At 38.5% G+C, this 27,254-nt stretch overlaps 1 protein-coding gene across 7 annotated transcripts in view; it reads right to left on the reverse strand.

Moving 5' to 3' along the window:
* Positions 1-27,254, reverse strand: part of ENOX1 (ecto-NOX disulfide-thiol exchanger 1) — a 361,204-nt gene that overhangs the window by 148,285 nt on the left and 185,665 nt on the right. Inside the window, exon 5 of one of the 7 annotated variants that reach the window (XM_064645685.1) lies at positions 236-346. The exons of the other annotated variants lie outside the window; for them this stretch is intronic. The gene's annotated coding sequence lies outside the window, so the exon portion shown is untranslated. The remainder of the gene's footprint in view (positions 1-235; positions 347-27,254) is intronic. 7 annotated transcript variants of the gene reach the window in all.

Here is a 27,254-nt window from a genome sequence, read left to right on the forward strand (position 1 = left end):
ACATGATCCTTTTTGAACACATTATGTTTACTGACATGCTACCCTGATATTTTGGGTTAGTAAAACAAAAAAAAACCAAAATCCCAAAACCCCAAACCCCAAAACAAGAGGTAAGGTTATAAAATCAAATATGATGATTTCTGCATGTTAAAAGAAGTATTGCTTCCACAGAGACTTGGAAGCTCAAACAGCTGAAGCACTGTGCCAGTACATGAAAACCAAAAATGGAACTGACCTGGGTTTCACGGTTCAAGCGTGCCGTGGCAGGGATCCCGGCACTACTTCCAAATTCAAAGCTTGAATAAACACAGTTGTAGTTTCTTGAAGTGGATGCTTTTAATGTAATCTGAAAAGGGTGTGAGAAAGGGCATACTCCTGAAACGTATGTTTCTTAGGTTTAAATTCTGGAGAAGCCCAGCTCGTGACTGCTTGCTATTAAGATTGTTCAGGAGAGACAGAGCGTCTTTGAGTTCACATACTTAATGCTCAGTGGTGTGTCTGCAGAGTAGCAGGAAATAAACAACAGTGAGGAGGGGTTAACCAGAGACCTGCTGGCTAAAATCTATATGCCTGGAAACAGAAGGGAGAGGGCTGCAAGTTCAATTGTTTCTAATAGGGCATCAGCCACAGAGCTACCAGGCACAGAGACACCTATCACAAGCTGTACCCACCTTCTATCCCCCCCTAAACTCAAAATAGCAGTTGTGCATCACGTCATGTCAATCTTTCTGAATTGATCTAGAATGTCCTCCTAGTTCCCAAATACAGCGTCATTACAAACCACCTGTACAGTAAATAGAAGGAGAAGACAGAGAGATCAAATAAGCCACCTATGCATGGATCTCCATCATAATATCTAAAACTCCTCAATAGCCCCCAAGATCTATTCTCCAGCTTATTTTCTAAGACAGTTGTGTGCCTTCTGAAATAATGCCACCATTCTGCCATAACTGCATCAAGGGAATATCCACACAGACGGTCAGATAAAAGTAAAAATATCTCTGAGACTGAGTAGAAAATCCCTTTACTTATAGCCTGTCTACCAAAATTCACCACTGTTCCAATAGATTTCCCCTTTCTTCACAATTGACTCAGCAGACAGGAAAGGGCTTTTTGAAGCCACCAGCTGTGTATGCAAACAGATGTATGGAGTTGGGCATGGAGCACAGCATGAGTCAGAAAATCCAGATGTGGGAAGGCTTGAGGAGGAGAGAGAACAGCTGTCCATTATGCTTGGAAATGTGCAGAGGAAGAATGAGCAAAGCTATGCTTCAGAAGAGCTCATTCTGCTGCAAATGTAAAGGATGCAGCAGACATTTTCCACAAGATCCATCTCAAGAACTAACATTGGCAGAAATCAGATACGATTGAAGACATTTTGCTTTAGCTTTTTGCTAGCAGCTTTTTTTAGAGAAAAACCTGGGGTACTGTGCCACATCCCTGTCTCCCCCTACCCCCCCCCCCCCCCCCCGAAAAGCAACAAATTCAACTCTATAATAGAATTACTAGACATTGAGGAAACACTCAATAGCAATGGAGAAGCGTAAAGTAATACTGTGGTTGCACACATTTTTTTTTGGCATACAGACTAGTTACAGATGCTAACCGAGGTAATTTCATATGTCTAGATATATATTTACTCTATGCTTGTAAAATGAAATGGTATTTTTCATCCCATCTTGACTGGAACAGAGAATATGTTTGGATTACAAATTGTTTAGAATTACTTGTTAATACTGTTGGCTTTCCTGTATCTGCTTGTAGGAGGGACAGGAGGGAGAAGATGGATAATACTTGACAGATAAAACTATAGAAGAGAGAAACAGAAAGCAAGCTTTGTTTTCAACACATTTAAACTGGTCAAATGACAAGAATCAGTTGCCTTGGAAGCAGATCTGCAGCTAAATGAAACTTTTCACCTGTCCAATATATGAAATATTTATTATCTGAGAGTGACTAGAGATTCAATAAAGCCAGACACACAATGCAGAAAGCAGACCCAAGCTCATCACCTCCATTAATTTCACAGGTCCTGTGGCAGTCAGATTAGATTTTGCCACACAGAAAGGGAAGTGGGCTCAATTGCAGTATTGGGTGTAAAGAGAAATAAAACTAGAGGAAAGCAACTTCTTAACTTTATATTTGATTTAACCAGGTTGGTGAAGTAAAATGATGATCTTATACTGTGTTTAGTAAGGCTGGAAAACATTATCATTTCCAATTAGAGAGAAGAGACCACTCTCTCTTTATATAATTACTTTTCCAATAAATTTTTCTTGGCCACTTGTTTCCCCATAAAAATTGCCCAGTGTTTTTGTCGTGTAGAAGTTTTTGAGTTATTTTTTTTCCTTATTTTGTGGGGGTTAGAATTAATTTATTATAGAGATGAAACTTGGCAGAGATCCAGACACAACAATCTGAAAAACATTAATTCTAAAATTCAATTATGGGATTCCTTGTTTATTTTATCTCAGAATTTGATCCTGCAAAATGGATGACAGTTGATGCAAAAGTGGGCATGTAATCTAGTTCACTTTATTTTTCAGTAAAAAGACTTTAGATATTTCTGTTGCTGCAGACATAATCCTGACTGTGAACAAAAACCAGAGCCATTATTTAAGAAAGTGATAATTTTGCATAGCTGCTTTCATAAGCGAATCACACTTTGAAATAACATTTTTGCCCTTTATCACATTCATTTGTTTCTCAGAAAATCCAGATTTCCAAGGTCTTTGATGTCCTTACTATTGCTAAACAGCTTTAACATCTGCATTCTAAGGTGCTGAAAATGTCTAATTAAGCTAAGGGGTAAAAATAAAGACAACAGTCCATTGTCATTATATTCTAAATTGTACCATAATAAAGTATAATATTTCTGCTAGGTCTGGGGAGTGTGGGTGTGTGTGTATGTGTGTGTGGGTGTGGGTGTGTGTGAAGTGACTGAAAAGTTGTAGAGAGTTAACACACACCAAAATATGATCACTACTTTCAGTTCATGCCATTTCCTTATCACAGTGCACTGGGCAATTGCACGAACACTTTAGCAGTAAATATTGGATCAGATAACATCACTTCGAGTCAGAATTTCAGGCTCTTGGGTGCTGCATAGGACTGATCCTGCCCTAACAATTAAGATGGAAGTGAGTTATGAACAAGATGGGAGAGGAGGAAGAAGAGCACAAGGAAAGAGGCAATACGGTATCTGAATGGTGCCATTGCACAAAGTGTGCCCCCACAAAATTGATGCACAGACTGCTGGATTTCTGTTTTCACAGTGGCATGTAACAATTATCTCCAGCCTCTTTCACAACACCACAGACCTTAAAATATTAACAAGTCCTCTGTTTCAGTTATGCTACTCTGGCACTAGTCCCGTGCCCTTAAGAGAGTGCACCTCTGATCCTGGGCAGGAGCATTTTCCCGTATCTAACACATAACACTTAGTTATACACTCACACTTTTCCTAGACTCAGCCTTCATTTTCATTGCTTCTGTGCAAATTAGTTCCTCCACATCTGTTACAGTCCCTTTGCCCTCTAACAGAGCACTGTGCTTATGCTTTCCCAAGTATGCCAGAAAGAGGTTGCTAGGTTCCAAGTACCCCAAAAAGCACAGAACGTGCCTTCTTTCCTGCCTTTCCATATGCCTGGAATATCCCCTTCTTTCCCACCACGGTACATGAAGTACCTTCCCTTTCTTTCAGAAAACTGAGAATCCATCTGTTCGTCAAAGTGCTCCATCTGCAACAACAGCAAGTCCAGTGATGTGCTGCCAATATTTCAACAAAGGGCTCCTCTAAACCCATTCCCCTGAGTCAGTAACACAGCCCACATCCCCAGGGTGAGGATGCTTGCAGACAGGAGGTGTGTGTGAAACAGGCAGGCTCTATTCATTTGGTTTTCCCATTTCGACAAAATGCTTTCCCACACCTAAGGAAGTAGGCAGCACCATTTGGTAAATGCATTTCTTTTACATGCCTCCTACCAGAAGTGTTAATACTTGGGTCCTAGGAAGAGAAAAAACAAAACAAAACTACAACAACAAAAACAAACAAACAAACAAAACAAAGGAAAACCAAACCAAACCAAAAACCAAACCAAACAAAACCAAAACAAAACAAACGTCACCCCCCCACACTTTGTTGCAAGAGTTGCAGAGTGTGCACGACAAAATACAAGGGATAAAGATGGTAGGGAGGAATCTGAATCCCTTCAAGGGACTTCTCAGGACCGTATCTGTGTCAAGCAAATTAGTGAAAGGGTCTCAGTTACAAAGAAGGAAATCGTGCCAAATTTTCCTTTCAACATGAACTAGTGAAGGCCTGAGCTTCACAAATATGACTGGCAAGCCTGAGGAAAAGGGTGAGGGAAGAGGGCTCAACAGTCAAGGCAGGCATTTTTTCAGAAGGCGAGTGTACAGCACTTTTGCCATTCGTACTTCTGTATCAGGTCTGAATCCATATCATACAGTTTATAAATACGTGTATGCATATATATGTATAAACATGTGAATTAGACAGTTGCTTTTACAAACTTGGGCTGCTGTCTTTTCTTCATAAGTCATCCTGTCTCAGGCATTTTAAAAGTCCAGGCTTAATAATTTTCCCTGTGTGATTATACAAGAGTTGATGCAGGCCATGATGCTCCAACTGCATGTACTTTTGATCATTTACCTTTTCTGTTCCTGTTTATCAGCTGCACAGTTTATGACAGATTTATGACAGTTGCAATCACATATAAATGGCCAGCTGTTAAATTACATTAAACTCCTAGAGTTTTCAAAGGTGACAGTATATTATTTCCTATTTTTTAAATCAGCAATTTCTTAAATCATTTGAGGCTGTTAAAAAAAGAACTCTCTTCTACATTGGACTCAACAACTCAGTTTTGAGTTCAGCAGATGACTTATGTTGATTTTTAAGAATAAAGAACACAAGATTAGCAGGAGTGGTTGCCATTACATAGTTTAGTTCAACAGCATTAAACTATAACACATGTGCAAATTATAACACTTAATAATCTCTATTTATATGCCAGAAAGCCATAATAAATATGTTCTGGTTTTGTCTACTTTGGCTGCCACATAAATGGCAACGTGTCAAGTCTCTTACCTAAAAATGCAGGCAGCACTAATGTGTCTGTCTCATAATGAGTTCTTCTAGAGAGAAATCTCGATCCTTATCTAGCAAAGCACAACAGCACATTCTGGAGATCACCCATCTATAGCAAAACACTTTGGAACATATTTATGTTTAAAGCATTTGTTAAACAAGAATAGATTAAGCATGTGCTCAGTAGGTCTGTTGAACTGCAGTTGTTTTAGGCTTCCACAAAGCGATCTGCAATGCTCACAGCTGTCCTTGCACAGCCACCCTGCTGGCTCCAGCACCCCGGGTCCTCTACAAAATAGGTTTAAGGAAGATGCCATGTGAAAATAACAAAAGACAAGTACAGCCCAAACCAAAGCATCACTGGGAACTTTCCTTCCGAGCCAGGAAAGACAAAAGCTTTTGAAACAGAGGGCTGATACAGCCCAGGAGGGTTGGAGCACTGCTGGCACAAGGCACAGACATATACAACCCCAGAAATCCTACCAGCTATATTGGTAAGGCATGATGGCATGGGTGGAACATAAGGATCATTATCTCTTTTTTTTTCAGACAGTAAAATCAAGCACAGACAAAAACCCCAAAAGTTACCTGCTAAAGACCTGCTAAAGCAAAGTTATGACAGGAATTTGAAATTAATCCAGATCTGCTGAATTCTCCTGATTCTCCAACCATCAAACCAGCATCCCTCCTGGCTTTGAAATAAGCATTCAAATCATAATTAAAGCAATGTATATGTTCATCATGTTAGCAAGGCAAGGAAGCAAAAATGTTTTGCAAAGAATTGTCCAAATCACTTGTCACAATGGAGATGAGCTGAACCAGCAAAGGTGAGGCAGGTAGTTCAACACTCACAAGAGCATTTCCTGTTCCCAAGAGGTGTAAGTTAACTGCCCTCTCATTTTTCCTCTATTTTCTTCAAATATCTTAAAATCCCTATAATGCATCCAGCCCAATTTCACTTAGTTTTGATCTTGGCAAAGTATGTTATCAGTTTTCTCCCTAATTTGTGCTCCCAAAGTGATTGCATGGCACGGAAAGCCAGTTTGTTTTCCCATAGAGAGTTCTGTGTAATCTGTTCTGCTCTCATTTGGTTAAAAGTATATGAACAAGAATATAACATCCCATACCAGAACCTCACTTTTTCTTTTGAAAAGAAAAGCTCCTCCCCTCACTGATATTTGAGTGAGCAGGAACACAAAGCCATCAGCCTTAACTTGAAAACAGAGGTGTTATGTTGGGTCATAAGTAGTCCAGTAAGTTGGTGAGTAGGATGGTTGATACCATCCCATGACTTTGAAACTTCCTGTATTTTAGTCTTGTGAAGAGATATCCATCATACAAGCCAAGTTGGAAACTACATGAGAGAAACTAGCTGAGTTGTGTTTCCTGTAGTATTCACACTTCATCTCTCCTCTTCTGTGTCTTCTGCTGTGCCACTTTTTGGCCTTGGTGCCCCTTGTGTCCACTAATGCCCTTATGGTTCCTCTCTCCATGGATGCCACAGCCCTCTGCGGGAATGAAACTTAGTGATCTAGTCATGAGTTTCTACTGGACTACCAATGCAGTATCTTCCTTTGCAAACGCTGCTTGCAAAGAGGAGGGAAAATGCCATCAAAATGCATTAGTGGAACTATCTTGTACTAAAATTCTGTGGTGATCATGCTAGTCTGATCATTTAAGCTGACCACAAGCCTGTAAACTGAGAGCATAAGTGTTGCTGATCAAAGCAAGTCAGTGACACAAGAAATACTCCAGTGTGAGCTCTGACAACTAAAGAGTGTCAAACTTCTTCTCTGTTCCTTTCCTCTCTCTGAGAAAAGAACTATTTCCCAGAGGATGTATTTGTTTCCAAAAGCACACATTAGTACTGAAGCTGGACACCAACACTGCATGCAACTAAAATGTCGGCGGCAGCACAATTTCATTTCCAACACACACCTGAAGGACCCATCCTCCTCATTTTTGTTCAACAGTCCTTAAATATCCCAGCACTCCAATGCAGTATCTGTCAGTCAAGTCTATATAAACTGTCTCCTAATAAATACAGGCGTGTGTGTGCACACATGGATGTAACTAGCAAACCAACTAACCAGCAAGCTAATACTGTATACTTAATCTCCATCTTGCTCAGTATCCTATTTTAAATTATCCTTCTTCAAGTATTTTCTTCACATTCCCTCAAAGTTTTTTATTGCTTTGACTCTGTGTACAGCTGCTTCTTCATGAGGCAATTTTGTTGCTCAGTTAACTATCACATTAATCAGGTGAATGTGTCTCCTTAGTATATCTAACAATTGCTCATTAAATCAGTTCTCTGGTACTGTTGAAAAATAATTAAAACCCTGTTTCCAATAAACAAGCTATAAAGGCATTAAGGGCAAAATAGTGTGCAGGAAATGTATTGGAAACACAGGGACAGAAAATTCTGACCAAGCATAGGGTGGGCAGATTTAGCTGAATACCAAAGTAATTGCTCAGAGCATCAGGCTGATAGTAAAAAGAAAGTTATAAATATTCACTTCAAATTAACAAGAAACGTATTGTGGCTGAACACAAGCTCCTTTTATGTTTGCTTCCTACAAATAGTCATGCAAAGCAAATCCAAAGCTTGTACACTCCATGATTTGCTTCCAGAATAGGAGATATAACTGATATGGGATTTATGCAGCTTGACGAAGCAAGGGAGGCCAGGTTCCCAAAATCTTTTGGATCCAGCACACAAAGTTAATTAAGCAAATGGTAAAGGAACCGCACCAGTTCTCTGCATCTTCTTCATCTAGCATCATGCACAAGGAAATCTAACTATAGTTGTCAGCAAGGGAGGTGATGAGAGAAATCTGCCATCAGGTAATTCAAATAAATATAAACTTGAGACAATAATACTTCCATTGAAAGAACAAGAGACTGAATTTGTTGAATAAGTGATTTCCTTTGCTTTAAATGCTACACACAAAGTGAAATGACAGAGTGAGATCTCAGTGACCAGATAAAATATATCATTTTCTCCCCACCCAGTGAACCATGTAGCACCGAACAGATGAGTCACCTTCCCCACCTGCATTAAAGGAGAACAACTGGAAAAGATTTAAAATTCAGTATGCAAACTGGGAAATTTTAAATCAGCTCCAAGTCAATCATCCCATCTCCAAGTCAGTCACTGATGGCAGTAGCAACTTAGCAATAATGAGCATTTATATTTTGCAATTCTTATATATGTGTTTAGTTAGGATTGTGGTGGTTAATATACTGTTCCACTTAATTAAATACTGTTAAAATTGTACTTTAAACTTCATCTCATATCTTGCTAGGACAATTACAGTCTGTAAGGCTCCATTTTATATCAATCACTAATTTGCTCTCCGGCAGTGCAATTTCTCGTTATGAAGCATTCATCTCTAAGAAGTCAAGATGTGCTGAGTGCTTCTAACACTACAGAAGCCACTTGCTGTGTTGAAACCATGGCTCCAGAATAAAGAATCAGTAGTTGTCTTCTTCCTGAAAGCCAAAGTGGAGATACCTGATATCCTGAAAGATACCCCAGAAGGAATCCCACAGCATGTGACAGAAATCATATAAATATATTATATACATACAGTCTTGGAAGAGTGCTCCTAAACTATGGGTGTGAAAAGGAGGTGTGTGCTGAGGACACCCTTCCATCCTTCAATGCAGCCAGTGAACAAGCAGTGGAACCAGTGTAACTATACAGAAAAGCAATGACCAGACAATAGGGAGATGATAATCAAAGCTACAGAATTAGCAAATAGAAAAAAGAGGAAAAAACACACTCACTATAGCTGAACTTTCCCCCTCCTCTGGAAAGCAGATAATTCTTGAAAAATAACAGAAAGAAAAGGGAATGGAGGACAGCTTGACAAGGAAACCATAGACAGAAGTGAGATATTTATCTTGATTTTGTATGTGAGTGCTCTTCACACATTACTGCAAGATTTAGCTCTGCGTTACAAGCTTACTTGACACTTACTCGACAGTAATTTCCCAGCCACACTGTGTGTTAAACTAGACAGTGTTTTCCTAGGTATTGTTTTATGTCTGCACTTCACATGTAAAGATTCTCTCTGCTGACTTTCAGATAATCCTAGCCCCTGTGGAAGGCATACACATATATATAAGCATTACTTAAACACGCCCATAGCATATGCTTATATGTAAGCAAAAGTATGCATCATTGCATTTCTTCTGAAGTTTGCTGTTCATTAATATAGGGGGGGAAAGCCTTTCAAAGGGGATCTAAATCCACTGCTTTTGGAAATCACTTATGTCCTAAGGAATAAGTGCTAATCATCATCTACCCTCATCTGCAATATCTTGTGAATGTTGTAATTCTGTGCAATGGTTACTAAGAGATTAAAACACAGAGATACTTAGGGTATTAGACATTTCTAAATAAAATAATTAGTTTTGCCTATTTTTGTTCAACAAGTAGGTAGAGGAAAAACTATTGAAAATGAAATACAATTTAATGCAGTCCTTGCATGAGAATAACCTATCTATAAAAAAGTCAATGTTTTTGTCATGAAAATGCTTCAGAAAGGTTTCATGGAAGAAGACAAATTGCTTGAGTCTCTCCAAAATTACAATCTTGGCTGCTTACAGTTAAACTATAAAACACATTTTTTTGTGAAACCAAAGCTTTATTCCTCAAAATCTTTATTCAGTAGCCAAGAAAGCCAGTGTTCAGAAAGTAAGAGTGAAACTTAACTGATTTAGTCACAATTATTTCATTGTCTTTTATAAGCTTAGAATGATATCTGTATATGGTACTGATAAACAGTCCTTGCTGTTTAAGTAATTAAGACTGATGAAATCCATTTGGCCTTTATTGTACATGTTTCTTTGAAGAAACATCAGTTTTCCAAGATCTTTTTCCTTCTCCCCAGGAAGGCAGAACTCTGCTAGATCTGTCCCAAATGAAAAGGAAAAAAAAAATCACTAGTTATAAACCCAAATGTTTCAACAATAACCATGAGATGATGTGGTAGGCAGAAAAAAACACAGTGTTTGTCTTAAACTACTCTGGTTCACTGCTAGTTTCTGCTCTATTTTTCAGAGAACGGCAGAAACGTTTATTCAGATGACACTAGCTTTAGAAAAAAATGTCACTTCCTTTGAAGTTTAAAGTTTTTGACCCTCATTCACTTCCCAGGTTGTTTTATATCTAAAACATGTTTGTCCTATTTCCAGGCTTCTATTATAAAACAGATGTGCTGCAGTCCGAGGAGGGGATGGGACACGAGGAAGGGTGCAAGCAGAATGCCCTATTCACACGTGCACACTGCCTTTTGTCAGCTTGGGAGGGGAAAGGGCCAGAACATAGGGCAGAGCATGAGATAGACAAGCAGGGGAACAAACCAGGATAGGGACACGGGCAAAAAGGGGAGGAGTGGGGGAAGCAGGGAGCAGGCAGCAGGCAAACTCATGGCAAGCCTGGGCATGTCCAGGCTGTGCACTGTGTAGTGTGAATACAATGAAACCACATAATAACAGTAAAGTCCATGTGATAACTATAAGGTCCATATAATAAAGTCCCGCGAATTGCTGTATGCTTTTCTCCACACCTGGAACTGTTCCCATCCTGAATCTTGCTCCTTCACACAGATGTACTGAAGTCCATTGAGATGGTTTTGGCTGGGATAGAGTTAATTTTCTTCACAGTAGCTGGTATGAGTCTATGTTGTGAATTTGTGCTGAGAACAGTGTTGATAACACAGAGATGTTTTCATTACTGCTGAGCAGTGCTGACAGACTCAGGGCCTTTTCTGTCTCTCACCCCACCCCACCAGTGAGTGCACTGGGGGTGCACAAGGAATTGGGAGGGGACACAATCGGGATAGGTGACCCCAACTGACCAAAGGGATATTCCATACCATATGGCATCATGCTCAGCATATAAAGCTGGGGGAAGAAGGAGAAAGGGGAAGGACATTTAGAGTGATGGTATTTGTCTTCCCAAGCTGCCATTACATGTGCCAGAGCCCTGCTTTCCTGGGGATGGCTGAACACCTCCCTATCCACAGGATGGGGTGAATGAATTCCATATTTTGATTTTGTGCATGACTTTTGCTTTATCTATTAAAGTTCCTTTGTCCCAGCACAGGATTTTCTCTCTTCAATCCTTTGGATTCTCTCCCTCATCCCACTGGGAGAGGGAATGAGTGATTGGATCCATGGGACTTAGCTTCCGGACACTTAAACACAACAGCCATATAAAACCTGGCATTCATATTGTATGTGTACATATTCCATTCACGTATTCCATCCTTTGCTGTAATATACTATAAAACATATTGTGTGTTAATCATTCTTCCATTCTGTAAGAAATTCTGACATACAAAGTTTGTTTAACCACCCTAAATCAAGTCAAATTTATTGACTATAATATTAAACATTTTATTAAACTGCAAAGATAATTTCAGCTCATAATATATTTCATGTGGAATTTTTTAGAAGTTTATAAATTCTCTACCAAAAGTTAAAAAAAATATTTGAAGTAGAAATGTATAACTTCTTAACTTGCAAACACACACCTGGGATATTTCATTGGAAAACTGTTTAAAACATTGTTATATTTCCAACAGCATCAGTTTCAATTCTCAGTTTTTAAGAAGAGTTTTTAAAAGTCTTGACTTTAATAACTTGCCAAAGAAAATCTTCTGGGGAAAAGTATTGCAAAAACACACTGTTTGAAAGACATACTTTCCTAAGATGTAGACTATTAGAACAAGCAAGAAGAGATGTTTATAATTTATATGGAAAAGCAGACCTACCTGTGGCAATAATTACATTTATTAGACTTGAGTTTATTTTGAGCATGAACACAGGCGTGTTTTAGTATTCCAAACAACCACAGAATACTTTTATTTGCTTTGTTCATTAAAAAGAAAAGAGAGGAAAACACTGCAAATAAATCTTATTCATGGATACAGATATCTCAGCTCATAAAAGCATTGAGCTCCCAGCACATGTTTTCTACTGGGTACTATAAAGAAAATGTATAAAATGCATGGTTCTATAGAAAAGTATATGACTTTGCAGTTCACTGAATCCTTTCTTTAGCAACATTTCCATTTCTCGTTTGTGTAAGTAAATGAGAGCAAACCCAGTAGATTCTGAAAACAGACAGAATATTTCCCCTTTATTTAAGAGTTAGATGAAAACAGTAAACTACATAAAAAGAACAGAATTTATAGAAGCACAGAACAACACAGGCTGGGGAAGCACCTTCGGCTGTTATTTGGTGGAATCCCTAGCTCTGTGGCCAACTCAGATCTGGTTGCTCAAGACTGTCAGGTTTGAATACCTCCAGGAATGGAAAGTTCACAGCCTCTTTGTGCATCCTATTCTAATGCCTGACTACATTACTGTGATTTTTTTTTTTTTTAATTTTCCTAATATCCAGCTGGGATTTCCTGTATTGCAACTTGTGTCCATTCCCTCTCCTATTGCTCTTCCCTTACAAGATGCATCTGGTTATATCTTCCTTGCTTCCCCATTAAACAACTGAAGATAACATTTAGATCCTGAAGAGGCCATTTAGATCTTCCCTCAAAATTCTTTTCCACAAAAATCTCCTATGGCAAAGGTATGGCAAAAGCATGTTTGTGCAAAAGACATAATTCCACTAAGATGCATAAGCTAACAACTGAAGATAATAGACAAGGCCAAACAGACTCAGTTGTCTCAGTTTCATTTTGTGTATCATATGCTCTATCAAACACTCAAGAAATTTCTACAGTGTTTATTACAAAGATAAACCATATAGGTGATGTCCAAACAGTAGCCAAGCCAGCTAACAGATTATAATCTATTTCGAAGGACTTTTGATCATACTTGAATGAACAGTAAGAAAGGCAGGAGAAGGGGAAAGATTGAGTATATCACAGAGCTGTTTAGTTTAGGTATCTTTGCTTTCAGTTTAAAGATTTTTTCATAATTGGAATTTAAGAATCTCAGTCCTTATTATATCAGAGGTTATACACTGATGGCTTCAGAAATACATATCTGAATGTCCTGGTACATAATTTGGTTTAAGATGAAACGGTACATTACATATATCTGTTCTACAGCAGGAGTGGAAATCTTTAGATTTAATTTGCTAAGTATTTTGTTCTTTCCTGGTTAGTGCACCCAGTGATCAAAGTACGGTGTGTACAAATAGCTGGTAAGTGGGAGAGAGCACATTGCCACATTGCTGGCAAAGCACTGATCATTGAATTCTTAATAAAGTTCTAATGTTTAGATATGTCTTAACTTTCAGCTTGCAACACTGGAATTCACCTATCACTCTGTGTACCTTTATTCTTTGGAAATTTCATTACATCCCTTGAGACTATAAGGAAAAAGAAGCTGTTTATACACACATCAGATCCAGAAATTGATTCACTTTCCAAACAGAAACATGAACTAATAGGACAGTGAAACTGTGAATCACATATTCTGTGGCTTTAAGGCAAGCTGATAAAGTCATAAAACGAAGCTCCCTGGAGACACTGAAACTCAGCAGAGCATATTAGAGCATATTTTCTGAGTAATTTGTTATTTTTTGTCCAATGCAATACACATTTTCAGTCAAACTCAGAATAATGCGATTACTTCTGTCATTATCACGTAGTGATTTGACTGCATTTTAAAATGTCAGCTACCAAACAGAGAATTTGCAGGTATTTTTTCAAAAATAACACAAAGCTTTCCACCACTAAGCAAACTCCATGTTTCACTGTTCCCATTCCTTTCAAGCAAGAATTGCATTCACTAGGTATTAGATATAAAATGGCTCTAAGTCATTAGTATTTCATTTTTTCAAAGATCTTATCTTTTCCCCAGTGTTTTGAGGGCAGTCATCCAGCAATATTTGCTGTGTGACAGACATCTGCAAGAAATGCAAACACATACAAAATTCCAGCTTTCAGACAACTCAAGCTAAATTACTAACTTGAAGTTTCAATATAAGCTTGCTGCTGTATGCAGCAAAGACACAGTACAAATAAAGGCAATCCTCTGTCCTAGAATTCACAGTAGACACCACTAAAACAAGCTACTCTTGAAAGAGGAAGTTCTCTTCTGCTGATTTCTCTATTTCTTTTACTAATTATTCCTTGATTTTGCTGCACCTTCTGCAATAGTGTGATAGAGTGAAAATTTGACTAATAAAAGCATCCTGTAAAAAGGAGGAGATTCTTCTGCTATTTTAATACATTTAGATCAATGAGGGATAAAAAATGGATTTAGTGGAAATAGAGGGTCTGACACTTGAGGCACGGAAATGACAACAGAAAAGGTGCATTGTGCTCTATAATACTCTCTCAAAACTATATGGATGAGCAGATCTCATAAATATCCAGATGAAAAGGAAGACAACACCTTGAAAGTAAGGACAAAAAATCTTTATGTGATTTCTCAGGAAGAGAGCTTCCAGTCAAAGAAGGTCACAGAAGGCTGAGAATTGTATTGATAATACTGGCATCTTTGGTTGGCTTGAAATGAAAGACATATTCTTAGCCCTCTTAAAGCTCTTAAGACCTTTCTTAGTTAAGGCCCCACGAACTTAAAATTACTTTGAAACAACTGGCTTTATGGTGAAGGTGACCTGAGAACTGGCCTGTAGCAGACTCTCTGTCCTTTGTGTAGACAGAAATTCCAAGCTGACACACTGAGAACACACAAGGCAAGACAGGGAAGGGGGATATACTCAGAAAGTTTACATACCAGAGACATGGCACTGGATGACATAAGAAAAACCAAGCAAGAAGAAACAAGTTTGAGAGTTAAAACTGCAAAGGTAGAGTAGATGCTCCCCAAATAATTTAGGTCACCCGTGCTGAAAGTACGGATGGAGCATCCCATGTCTTGTGGGACTTCAGCTGAAAGATGGAATATGAGGAGGGGAAATCCCAAATGAGGTGTAAGAATGATGAGAGAAGGAGGACACAACCACAACAGCAAAGGGAGGAGAAAAGGTCAATAAGACTGGAGCAAAATTAAAGTGAGGTGCTTCTGAATATTCTAACAGTTATTATATAAATTACATACCATATCTACCACTTAGAGAGCTGTTTAAAGAATAATTACTTTATTGAAATCAATATAAAACTGTCAAGGTGCTCCACAAACACAAGATTGGGTAATGTACCTGCCCTGCAACATTTACCATCAATCTGAGCTTAGTAAATCCCATCAATTCACCATAAATAACTGCTCAAACCTCTGCCAGATCGGCACTATTTCGAAATTTCAGCTATATTTACACACCCACAGTTAGCAGCTGACAAGTCATATATGAGGGAAATTGCCTCTCTCTAAAAAAGAGCTGCTGTCAGAGCTGCTTTGTTCCACATGGAAATAATTCAAAGGAGTTGTCATAAAAGAGCAGCTATATCCAGAATAGTTACCATAACAGACATTTTTACTCAACACCTATTGCAGTATTTTTGCACTACTTTTGTTGAATTGCTCAATACTGAGTTAAGTACCAAAGACAAGTTTGGTTTTTTTATTTTTTAAACTCCTCATAACTTTATGAAGCTGGTAGAAAAGAAAAAAAAAAGAAAAAAAAAAAGAAAAGAAAAGAAAACAAAAAACCTTAAGAACCAGAATAGAGTCAATCGGTCTACTGTGAACCAAATTCTTTTCTGAGATCCAGGCATTGTTTTTAGGGTAAAACTTCAGACACAAGCAGGTAGCTATTGCCTAGAGATGTGCTCCGTCTCCCTTATTAGTTCCTGATAAAGCACTATCAGGGCCTGAAAAGATGGGGATGAGATAAGCAGTCTCATGTGGGTGCTGCAAATCTGGTGGAGAAGAATAGGCAACTCCTCACATTCCAGTACCTGCCATGTTCACACCTAATTCCAGCAACGACTGCAGTTCCTCCTCTAGGAGGGCTCTGTATTTTCTTTTTCTAAATCTTTTTTCCTCTTCCTCCTTCAGAGTACCAGTAAGGTGAGGAGGCATCACTGGAGATGAATGGGGAGAACAGACTGACTTTTATGAGCTGGAGTGATAATAAGATGCTGGTGACAAGACAAGTCTGGAAACTCCAGAAGATGTGAGCTCCGAGACTGGCATCCCAAAGAGAGAAGAACGCAGAGGGAGAGGGATTTTCTAGGGAAAAAGAGAGGAAAAGCCTCAAGCAAAGCTCCTCACTCCTTTTTCCCAGCTGTTCTTAGCCACCCTGCCCCATCCATTCTCTTTCTCCACACAGAGCTGACCTCTTGTCTGTCTAGGGCATCTCCTGTAGCTCAGCCATTCTCTTAAACTGCTTTCCTGTATTCTCTGCATCCTAAGCACACTCTGCTACTGCAGTCTCAGGCTCTGTCTACAGGGCCAGAAAACCCTGCCTCAGAACTGAACAACTGAATGGCACATGCATCCCTCTTGTGACATGTGTCATGTCTTCAGCTGCACAGAGGCACAAGAAGGCAATGTGTCCTCCACATCCAGTTCTCAAGCCTTTGCAGTGAACATGGCATATACTAAAATCCAGTTGTATCACCCAAAATGGCACTTTATGTTTTTATTTGTTTCCAGTGTAAATCCTGAATGGAAATTTTTATAGTTTTGCTTTGAAGGTAATTTAAGTAACTGCTTCATTCCCTAATCTACAAAAAGGGAATACCATAAAAATCACAGTAATTTTAGTTACTTACAAAAACATTTGTAGAGATTTTAGTATCATCTACTATATGTGAGCAGCATCGCCTTAAGTAAGTGAATCCATGAAGAACAGGTTTTATTATAGGTAATATTAATCTTAGTGAAATAATCAGTATTCCTGAATCACCTCCAGTTTGATTAAAGGAGATACTTGTTCCAGATAAACTTCAGATAAAAGATGATATGCCACATTGAAGACAACATATGAATTTGGGATAGTTACTGAATTTTGGATCCACTGAAAACATTACAATGAAATGAAATATAATACTTCCTTATGTGCCAAATATTCTGTTTGGTTTTGTTTGGTTCACATAACAACCCAAAATATAAGCATCCATTCTTCTCAAAGCAGCAATTCACAATTTCAGATAGCAAGTATGAACAACTGACGTTATACCTATATATATATGTATATGTATAAATATATATAGACACACCAGCTTTTGGACTGTGCCACAAGTTATTACAGCTGTAAAACAGGCTGGATAAACTTGAAAAGAAAACATGGACAGAAATCTTGCTTTGCTGAACAGCACGCCCAGTAATGATCTCAGCTCTTAACACGATGACAAAATTCACAGGATCTGCAAAATTCCCATCCTGCTGCAACAAAGTAGGTTTCTTTTTCCCTCTTATAATTTTTCAGACTTGGGACCATCACTCAGTGGGTTTCAGGACCCCCATTTCATCTTCTTGTTTTACAGGTAGTCAGGGTGTGAGAAAAGAGGGGAAACAAACTTAGTTATTAATTTATCCTAGGCTGGCACCCCTCCTTAGGCAAAGTACCCAGTGTCTGCCTTGGCTCACTCTCACAGGTCTCCTAAGCTATGATAGAGTGATATGGACACAATTCCTGGCATTTTTTCACTGCTGTCCAAAATGTTCTCAACAGCAACAGTGAATATTGTCCAACATAATCAGACATTGAGTAATGTGAAGCTAAAATAAGACAGAGGGATCAACCAATAATAGCCAAGGCTCCCCTCCACAAATGGACCCAGTCCACGAACTGAACCAGATGTACAGAATGCTCTCACAACAAGCATCATGCATTAAATCTGCATCTTCCTACCCCAGTGCTCTGTAAGGGTTTGTCTATTGCGCGCTTGGCAATCACTTCCCAAATGTTTAGCTCTCTTGTTCATTTTCTCCTTCAAATGACTGTCAATAGCATGCCCACAGTTTGAGGACAGGAGTGGGTTTTGGCTGTCAGGAAGAAGAGCATCTCTGTTTTTTGTTTTGTTTTGTTGGGGTTTTTTGTTGTTTTTATTTCTTTTCTTTTAAATCTATTTGGTGCTCTAAAATATGCATTTCTCTGGCTGTCTTGTTCTGACCACTCTCTACTCTTGGTCAAGAAGTAAGCCAAGAAACACTCTTTGCAAGCTGCAATTAAAAAACAAACCACAGAGTATTCTTAGTACCAGGATAAATAGCCATTAATTATTTAGGTGTGCATGCCAGTCCCAGTCTGTCTTATGCTAAAAGGGGAGCCAGAGCACATGTTCCAGGAACTGCATTAGATGGGAAGCACTCAGTAATTTTACAAAAGGGTGATGCAAGAGCCTTAAATGCCAACACTGAAGGCCACACTAACGCCTTTGTTAAGCTTTGAACACAGATCTGTTCTATGGTAGGAAAGCTTGATTTGGGTATTTTGAAAGGTAAGAGATAAACGCTTTGCATCACCCTACAAGATGCTGACAATTGAAAAGATCCATCATAGTACAGTTTTATCCAAGATAATTCTCCTCATTGCAATGAGAGTATGTTGACAAAACCTAAGGTAAAGCCTGTTGAAATACACTTAGTTGCATGCGGAAAATAGGAATGAGACTTACACCTAAGCTCATACTTGCCCACCACCAGATGACCTGTGGCGAGATGGGAGATATTCACATTGCTCAGGCCAGTGCTTCAAATCCTGTAGCACCATGCACTTGCCTTTTTTTCAAAGACCAAGCACAGGCATGGAGCTACTGACTTAGTCTTATCAAGGCTGACCATTCTTTACAGAACAGCATAAAAAAGAAAATAATACAAGAAGTTAGCAAGCATATGCTTTTGAAACCTTTATCACACCTTTTAGGCCCCTGCTTTTTACTCCTCCTGACCCCACTACTTTTGTAATAGGGACTGCTGCACCTACGGAACTTTTACAGCTGCATTACAAGTGAGCTCTGGTTTCTGTAAATTACAAAACAGCAAGCAAGCAGACAGCTGCATGTGGTTATCATTTTGTATCCACTTTTTTGCCTCTATTATCTGCACAACATCTATGTTGGAACTTACGATAATCATTTCAAGTCTAGCAAGTATGATAAAGTAGCTAAGTTGACTCTCTCACTTAGACATTACATCAGAATGCCCTCTCCAGAAAGGATAAAATATTTATGATGATTAATACAAAAGACGTTACAGACAGAGCATTTCAGGAACATCAGAACAGATTAAAATTTAAAACAATAACACACCTAATAGCTTTCTCTACTTTGAGATCTGAAGGTACTCAGATCTGAAGTACTGAGGGTCTTTTACCACTTCAGGAATGACATTAAAAGACATTTTTATATAATTTGTATTTAGGTCTGGTGTGAAATTCAAGTCAAAAGCACCCTAAATTTAGATTATAGTCTTTTTACATTCACCATGGGCAGGGAAAGTTGATGCCATGTTTAATATCAGCAAGCTGATTACACTGCCTGTGTAACCTGGAGCCTTGCTTTTATTTTATTGATGTAATGAGAAGCAATAACCCTTTGAGAATGATCAGCAGCCATTTTAGTCCTGTTTGATCAGTGTCAGCTGCATGTGGTGTATATCAGCTGTGGTGTGGGATGGAGCCATGCTGAGACTCCATTCCCCCTCAGCTCGGACGCTGTGTTTGCACTCAGGCCTGTTCCTTGGTCCCTGCCTGTGCTATTTGCAGCCGTGCTGTGTCTGACCACGTCTTGTGGGCCCCCAGCCCTGGCTGGGAAAGACACTGCTCCTGCCCCTGCCCCCACCTCTGCATTGCTACCCTCCAAGCTACCCTGGCCCTTAGGAGCAGCCCTGACCCAGGGGTATGTGGAGACATACTGTATTTCTCATATTATCTCATACACCTGTAACTTCTGAGAAAGGCTCTATACTCACCTCTTTTTTTAATAGAATCATAGAATCATTTAGGTTGGAAAAGACCTTCCAGATCATGGAGTCCAATTGTTAACTATTAACCCAGCACTGCCACCTTGGTAAAAGCCAGAACTTTATCAACCCAACATTTCCTATCAGGCTGACATTTTGCATAAGACTGGTTTGTTCAGCGTACAGAAGAGGAGACTGAGGGAAGACTTCATTGCTATCTTCGACATCCTCACAAGAGGAAGCAGAGGGGCAAGTACCAATCTCTTCACTCTCATGACCAACGACAGGACTCAAGGAAACAGCATGAAGTTGTGTCAGGGGAGGTTTAGGTTGCACACCAGAAGAAGGTTCTTCACCTAGAGTGTGGTCGAGCCCTGGAACAGGCTCCCCAGAGAAGTGGTCACAGCACCAAGCCTGACAGAGTTCAAGAAGTGTTTGGACAATGCTCGCAAGTGCATGGTGTGATTCTCAGGTGCCCTGTGCAGGGCTAAGGGTTGAACTGGATGATTCGGATAGGTCCCTTCCAGATCAGTATATTCTGTGATTCTACGAAAAATACCAAATCTCTTGAATTAAGTGGTTTTACACACTGACCACAATCCAGTGAAATCTTTGGTTTCCCTGGGCTGGCTCAGCAATAGAGACAGGCTGCAGCTGTGGCCCCCGGGATGGAGAAGTGTTTGCTGGACAGAAGCAATGAGTCTTCCCACAGCCCATCTGGGTACGGTGGAAGGAGGAAGACAGGGGCTGGAATGGTGTTTGAAAGTAAGGTTGTGCAAGACCAGCAGGGTGATATCTGTTCCAGACCACAAAAACACTGAGGAAAATGCTGACAAGGGATTCCTCAAGCATCTGTTTATATTGTGCAAGAGAGAAATCTGAGTTACAATGGAGGACTTAATAGCACACACTGGAGACTTTGTGCTGCCTTAAAATAAATAAATAAAATTTAAAAAAAAAATACATATGGATTTTTTGAATTCATTTTTTGAACTGCATTTAGCTTGCAGGAATTTTATATTATAACTAATCTTGAATGATAACTTAAAATTTACCACAGACTAAAAATTAGTATTTGCTTCTTTATGAATTATACTATTTGCTCATCATGCTTCTTATTCACAAACAAGATAACATGAAAACAAATATACCTGGTGCCTTAAAAGGATTCATTTTGCAATGTTGAAAACAATTATGAGCAAATTCAGCTGGGAGAAACAGTTTATTTAAGAAAAAGATGAAAGCTGGGACCTGTTTAAGAACATTTTACCAGACACTAAAAAAACCATTAACAATGAGAAAAAAGGAATTCTGAATCGTCACACTGGCTTACTGAAGCAAAAAAAAAGATACAAAAATAATCTACATCAGGGAACACAGGGAAATGGATTGCAATTAATATATATTATGTAGACTAAAGGACAGTTAACAACTTCGTAAGCACAACAAGCAGAAGAGGAACCTCAGCAATGACATTGGTCCCTTTTCTGAACAGAAGTGACAGAAATGCCAATAGAGATGCAAGAAAGTTAAACATGTTCGATAAATAGATTGGTTCTGCTTTTGTCGGTGAGAAGCTCCTCTGAAGTTTACTCTTCCACACCAAGTGTGTCTCTCTGCCAAATACAATCCTTTTTTCTAGTTCTGTGCTGGTCCATTTGGATTTTCAGGTGTTTTGATGGTCAGTGTTTTCTTTTTTATTGTCTTACACACTGCTTCCTTAGATTGAGCTTTTCTTCTCTGTGTCACCATTTGATAAGTGAACCTGAAATAATGCTACAAAGAAGTAAAGTCTGTGACATTCTCAGGAGATGCCTGAAATCCCTCCATCATTGTCTCGACCCACCCCTGCTGTGACACATAGGTGCAGTTTCCTTAACTACTTTGATATTTTAATTCATACTCAGCTATGATAAATACTTTCTTTTCTTGGAAAGTAGCTTGGAAGCATATTAAACAGCGGCTGTATCAGCACTTCTGTATAAAAAGTTAGAAGGTTTTCAACCACCAACATTAGTTTTCAATTAATCTAAGACTACCAGAGAAATTCCAGGGCAGTGGAAGAAAACTAAAACTATGTCAATTTTGTAAAAGTTAAATAGGATGATCAAGGTCTGCACAGACCTATAAGTCCTTTATCAATCTCAAAAAAAACCCTGAGTGCTTGCTATCAGATTTCGTGACATAAAGCCATTGTTAATCTTGCCTAAACAAGCTTCACTGATGACAGGGATTTCCTCAACAAGACCACAGAAAAACCTTAATGGACTCAGCTGAAGCAAAAAACCATCCTGGAACTTGGACCACTTTGAAAAAAAAGAAGAAAACAACCACCAGAAATTTAAAAAAAAATTAAAAAAAACCCCACATAGTGTTATCCTTACCAGTTGCTTTGTGTCCCTCCTCTCCCCAACATTAGAGTGGCCTTTTAATTTACATATAAGCAAAGACAATAAAGAAGTTAAACTGATTAATTACATAGCAAAAAAAAAAAAAATCCCATTCGATGTATTAGGATATCTCCTAGAACATTATGTTTTTATTTTTTAAAACATTCCTGGATCCCTTGAACATCTTTGGTTTGCCTTTTTTTTTTTTTTTTTTCCAGATCAACAAGTAAAATTTAAATAATGCATGGAAAAAACGTTGGTTTTTAGTCAACCTTATTTGTTCATGAATTGCAGAGCTTTTAAGTGTAAGTGGGGAAAAGGACACTTAGCATGTTTCCTCTTGGATTGTTATTATGTGTTTGTTGCACGTAGTTCATATTCATTTGAGGAGCTAAAAAAAATTAATGTAATGAAGGCAAACAGAAATGGCAAACTTTAAAAAAGTATGTTTTGAGGGAATATTTGGGTCTATAATGTCATATTTGTTTGGTGATTTTATTTTTAGGAAAAAGTGAAACAATCACTGTTGCAAGAAAGCAAGCTTTCTAACAACAAATATTTGTGGGGTGCTACTCATAGCTATAATGAGCTTTTGCAACATATATGTAGATTAAGATAGACCATAAAACATTTAACTAAGATATGAGTTATCTTCCTATGTTTTAGTATGCTAAACATTATTTTCTTTCCCAGCTAAAATCATCTGGCTTCTATTAATCAGTCATTCAAAAAGGTGAGTCTCAACACATTCAAAGGCTGTGTTTAGGAAGCATTATTTGCCCATAAGAGTCACAGTCCGCTAAGCAGATTTACAGCCTTGTACATAAGTTATCCTTTCTAATCTTTGCTTAAGAGTGAGTTGAGTCTGATATGACAGCTAAGCAGCTTTCAGCATGGTGTTGAGTTACGCTTCGTTGCTCATAGTGTCTTTTTTTCTGCTAAATGATCAATCTCAATTTAGGTATTGGGGGGAAAAGAGGATGAAAGAGAATGGAGAGAAGGTAGTCCTAGTCTTCGCTCGATCCTCTATAAAGCACAACTTCCTCACCCACTGATGGTTTCTGTGTTGAACTGGGCTGCAGAGAATTCCAATAGCCTTGCATGAGAAGGGCTTGAACAGGGAGTGATTAACCATGTACATCACAGATGCTTGCAGATAATAGTGCAATACATTTATAATTCATACATTCAACGCATCTAGGAGACTGCCTCATTACTGTGAAAGTCACTAAAAATTTAGATTAGTTATAACCAAATTTTTTACCTTCTTTGTTAATTATTCTTCAAAAATTCTCTCTTATAGATAGGAAATATGAAGCATCAAATTCTACTTTCCTATCCCTAATTATGTATGATTTGTAGAAACAGGGAAAATTTTCGGCATTGATTGGTCTACAAATTGAAATACTGTGATCATTTCTGTCAGATGGAGAAGCTCAGTCTCCTACCCTCATCAAGATATTAAATAAAAGGAAAAAAGCATTAGTTTATAATTTCTAAAAGAATACTTCTCCCTATAAAAGAAAAGTAAATAAACTAAATCTCCCTAGCATAGCTGCTCAGGCAAGAAGTAGAGGATATAGGTGAAGCCTTCATACCTGGAGCAAACCTGAGTGCTCTCAGGCCAGTGAAGATGCAACTCTCAAAGCAGAAAATCTTCCCCAGTAACACCCTGTCTCCAGACTTGAGCTAAGCAGAACTAGGACCACCCAGGAAGAGTGCAACTCACAGTTTTGGAGTCTGTGCTAGCATGCAGAGCCAGCTCTATATTACATACAGCATCACATTCTCAGATCTCTGTGTATCACATTCAGCCCTGGATTACACCTGCAAGATTATACAAAGCAGGGGAAGCCAATACATTACATACCCTCCACGATACTATGTAAACATTCTGCCTTGCCAGCAGTTTATAAGAATATCAATCCTATCCCTGATCCAAAAAAGAGACCCATCTTTGCTTCCAACACTGATTAATTGACTATTCCAAGAAAACAAGAGAAGAAGTCTTAGCAATGCCAATACCACAGGACAAATCTTGAAACCACCATATCAGAAATTTTTATAGAAATTCCATTCTTTTTGTGACTACGTATCACTGGAAGTTTACTCTGCAGAGTACACCCACCACACATTCAGCTGCATGTGTACGTGCACCCCAACAGTCAGCACTGGACCTGCCTAAGTCCTGTCCCACCAGTTAGCATTTGACATGCTGTGAAAAGAGATCTTGAAATCAGAGCTGCTGTACAACTCAACTTTCTGATAACTGATCTATATGAGATAGCATGACAAAATGTGAACAATGATGCTTGACATCCCACATGTTATCACATGCCAGAAATGTTTGGAGGGTGGAACAGAATGACATAAAAAGAAATTATGTGGAGCATACTTTTCTTTCCATACTAGTTAAGTGACATTATTTTGGCAGTTCAGTGTGACGCAGTAAGTACAGTATCCTACATATTTTGTAATTTGAAGAGATACACCAATCTGACAGAGAAAAGATTTGACTTCTTTTCATTACAGTTGAAGTTGCATATATTTAAATGAAACATACACATAATTTAGGCATCTGCTTGTAAATAACCTCATATATTAAGCATCACACTATCACACTTGTTTCTCTAAACAAGGTCGAAAATTTCATTCTCTCCGCCTAAATTTTCTCAGCAGATTTAAAATAAACAGATAATAAAGTAAGACTATGTATAATTAAGTTTTTTTCACAAAAGCAACAACTGATGAACAGAAATCTACAATTGATAGCATTTTGCAGCCTCTCAGAGAAACACGTGGCTAAAGCACAGACATTGCAAAGTTTCATTTGTCAGTGATAGCCCTGGAATATAGCTTACACACAGAAAAAGCTTTGCTTCCCTCCCCATTAGGGGCCTGTCTACTCTAAAAATCAGACCACAGAAAAGAGTGGAGGGGAAACAGGAAAGAGTCTTCCTTTTCCTTAAATAAAAAAATATTTAGCTGTCCTTGGCACAGTTAATTTTTTGCCCCTTACATTTCCCAGGTTTTAAAGGTTTGGGGTTTGTTTTGGTTTGGTTTTTTCCCCTCATTTCCTTTTCCAGCTCTATCCTCAGTCTGAGAAAAATCTAGAATTGCACCTAAATGGCTATTTTTCTATTTAAACATACTAATGATTGCCTTTATCACAACTTTTTGTTTCATGCATTCCTCTCTGCTTTCCTGAGGAATCCCTATTCCTCTCCGTACCTTGTAGGAAACAAGTAGTTCAAGATGGAGAACATCATGATGGCTTCTCCTCTGCTGACACTGTCAATATATAGATGGTGTGCCATCACCAACTGAGCTACGATTATATTTATTTTGCTTTTTCTCAGCAGAAACAACAGCCATTTATCCCCTTGCCATGCACCTGCCTTTTTCCCTGTGTAATCTTACATCCAAACACCCCACTAACTACACTGCAATGGATGAGTTGTATACACACTAACTCAGGAAGTGATTTGGTAAAATTAACATTTAGAAGCAGGCACCAGTAGTTATTTCACACATTATTAACTTATATTACAATTCAAATAAGCTTACAGCTGGCAAAAAAAGTGTCTTCTGTAAAGTGATCTCAAACATAATAGGCTTAATCAGAGATAAATTAAATTAGTCAGTCATGCATACTACAGCATATTAGCACTGAGTAGTTGTTAAATACATTTTCTGTTAGCAGTCGTGCAGGCAATATTGTAGCAAACAAAGTGCATGGAAAAACAGTAAATAAACTTTATGTTTGGGAGGCTACATGTTTGACATTTCCTAGGTTTTATCAAAATGTTACACAATCTTCACTACTATAACTGCCACCAGGTTAAGTCCCCATAAATGATTCAACTTCACTCCCAGGCAATTAGCCAAAAGCAGAGCAGACAGAACTAATGAATACCTAGACAGCAGATGTTCAGCGTGGTTTTGTGTTTTGGAGGGGATTTCTTCCATGGCAGTTTTCAGAAAGAAAAAAAGCATGCATGGATGAGTCATAGCTGGTACACAATTGATAAAGAGGAGACAGGCAACATTTCTATTTGTTATAAAATTAATCTTTGTGTTTAGGGCTTTTCAAAATTTATTTTTTCCTTTGCTTTCACTACTACAGCTTGAAAAGGTCTTGTAATTGTGTGCAAACATTGAAAAGCATTGCTCTTGCCTTGCTGCTATCATAACTTTCTTTTGTATTGCTGTTATAGCAGCCAGCAGCATTACCTTCATCTCTAGCTACAAATTCATGTGAAAAAGAGTACAACACAAAATTACTCACACACACTTTACATGAGGAATCATTACTTTTCCAATAGGATTCTAAAGCCATATCTTATTCTCTCATCCATCTTTCAAAAACCCATGAGTACAGTATCTGGAGATACCATATCTTGCTGAGACTGACCCAGAAGACTTGAAAGCATGTCTGACATTCTCTTACACTCTGCACATTTAAAACTCAATGTAAGGTGACAAGAACATTAAGCTTCCCACAGACCAAAATGTGAAACTAATCAGTATCTGTTCTGAGCCACAGGTACAATAATTGGAAAATTAAAGTGCCTGTGAACTGTTAGGGCTGGCTGCATCAAAAAGCAACACCTTGAAATGATTAATGAAGACAAATGTATGCCATTATTTCTATTGACAACAGCATCAGACAATTGCAGACTAAAAGAATAACACCATAGTTCTCATTTATTTTCTCTGAAGTTCGCCCCTTCGAAGAATCTCTTGCTAAGGAACCTGTAAGCACTCACTGGTTAAAAAGAGTTTTAACTGGAAGCTCCTTTAACTCAGATGTGGAAAACACAGGTCCTTTGCTGCACCTACTGTAACCACTGTCAGTGAAACAGTAGTACAGAGGACACCAGTCACAAAGAAGGCATTCAGCATCAGGTCCTTCACGTGAAAATGCTAACATGACCTGTAAAAGTAAAATTACT

Source organism: Pseudopipra pipra, chromosome 2 (genome assembly GCF_036250125.1).
Source record: "Pseudopipra pipra isolate bDixPip1 chromosome 2, bDixPip1.hap1, whole genome shotgun sequence".
In the NCBI taxonomy this organism is placed as follows: domain Eukaryota; kingdom Metazoa; phylum Chordata; class Aves; order Passeriformes; family Pipridae; genus Pseudopipra; species Pseudopipra pipra.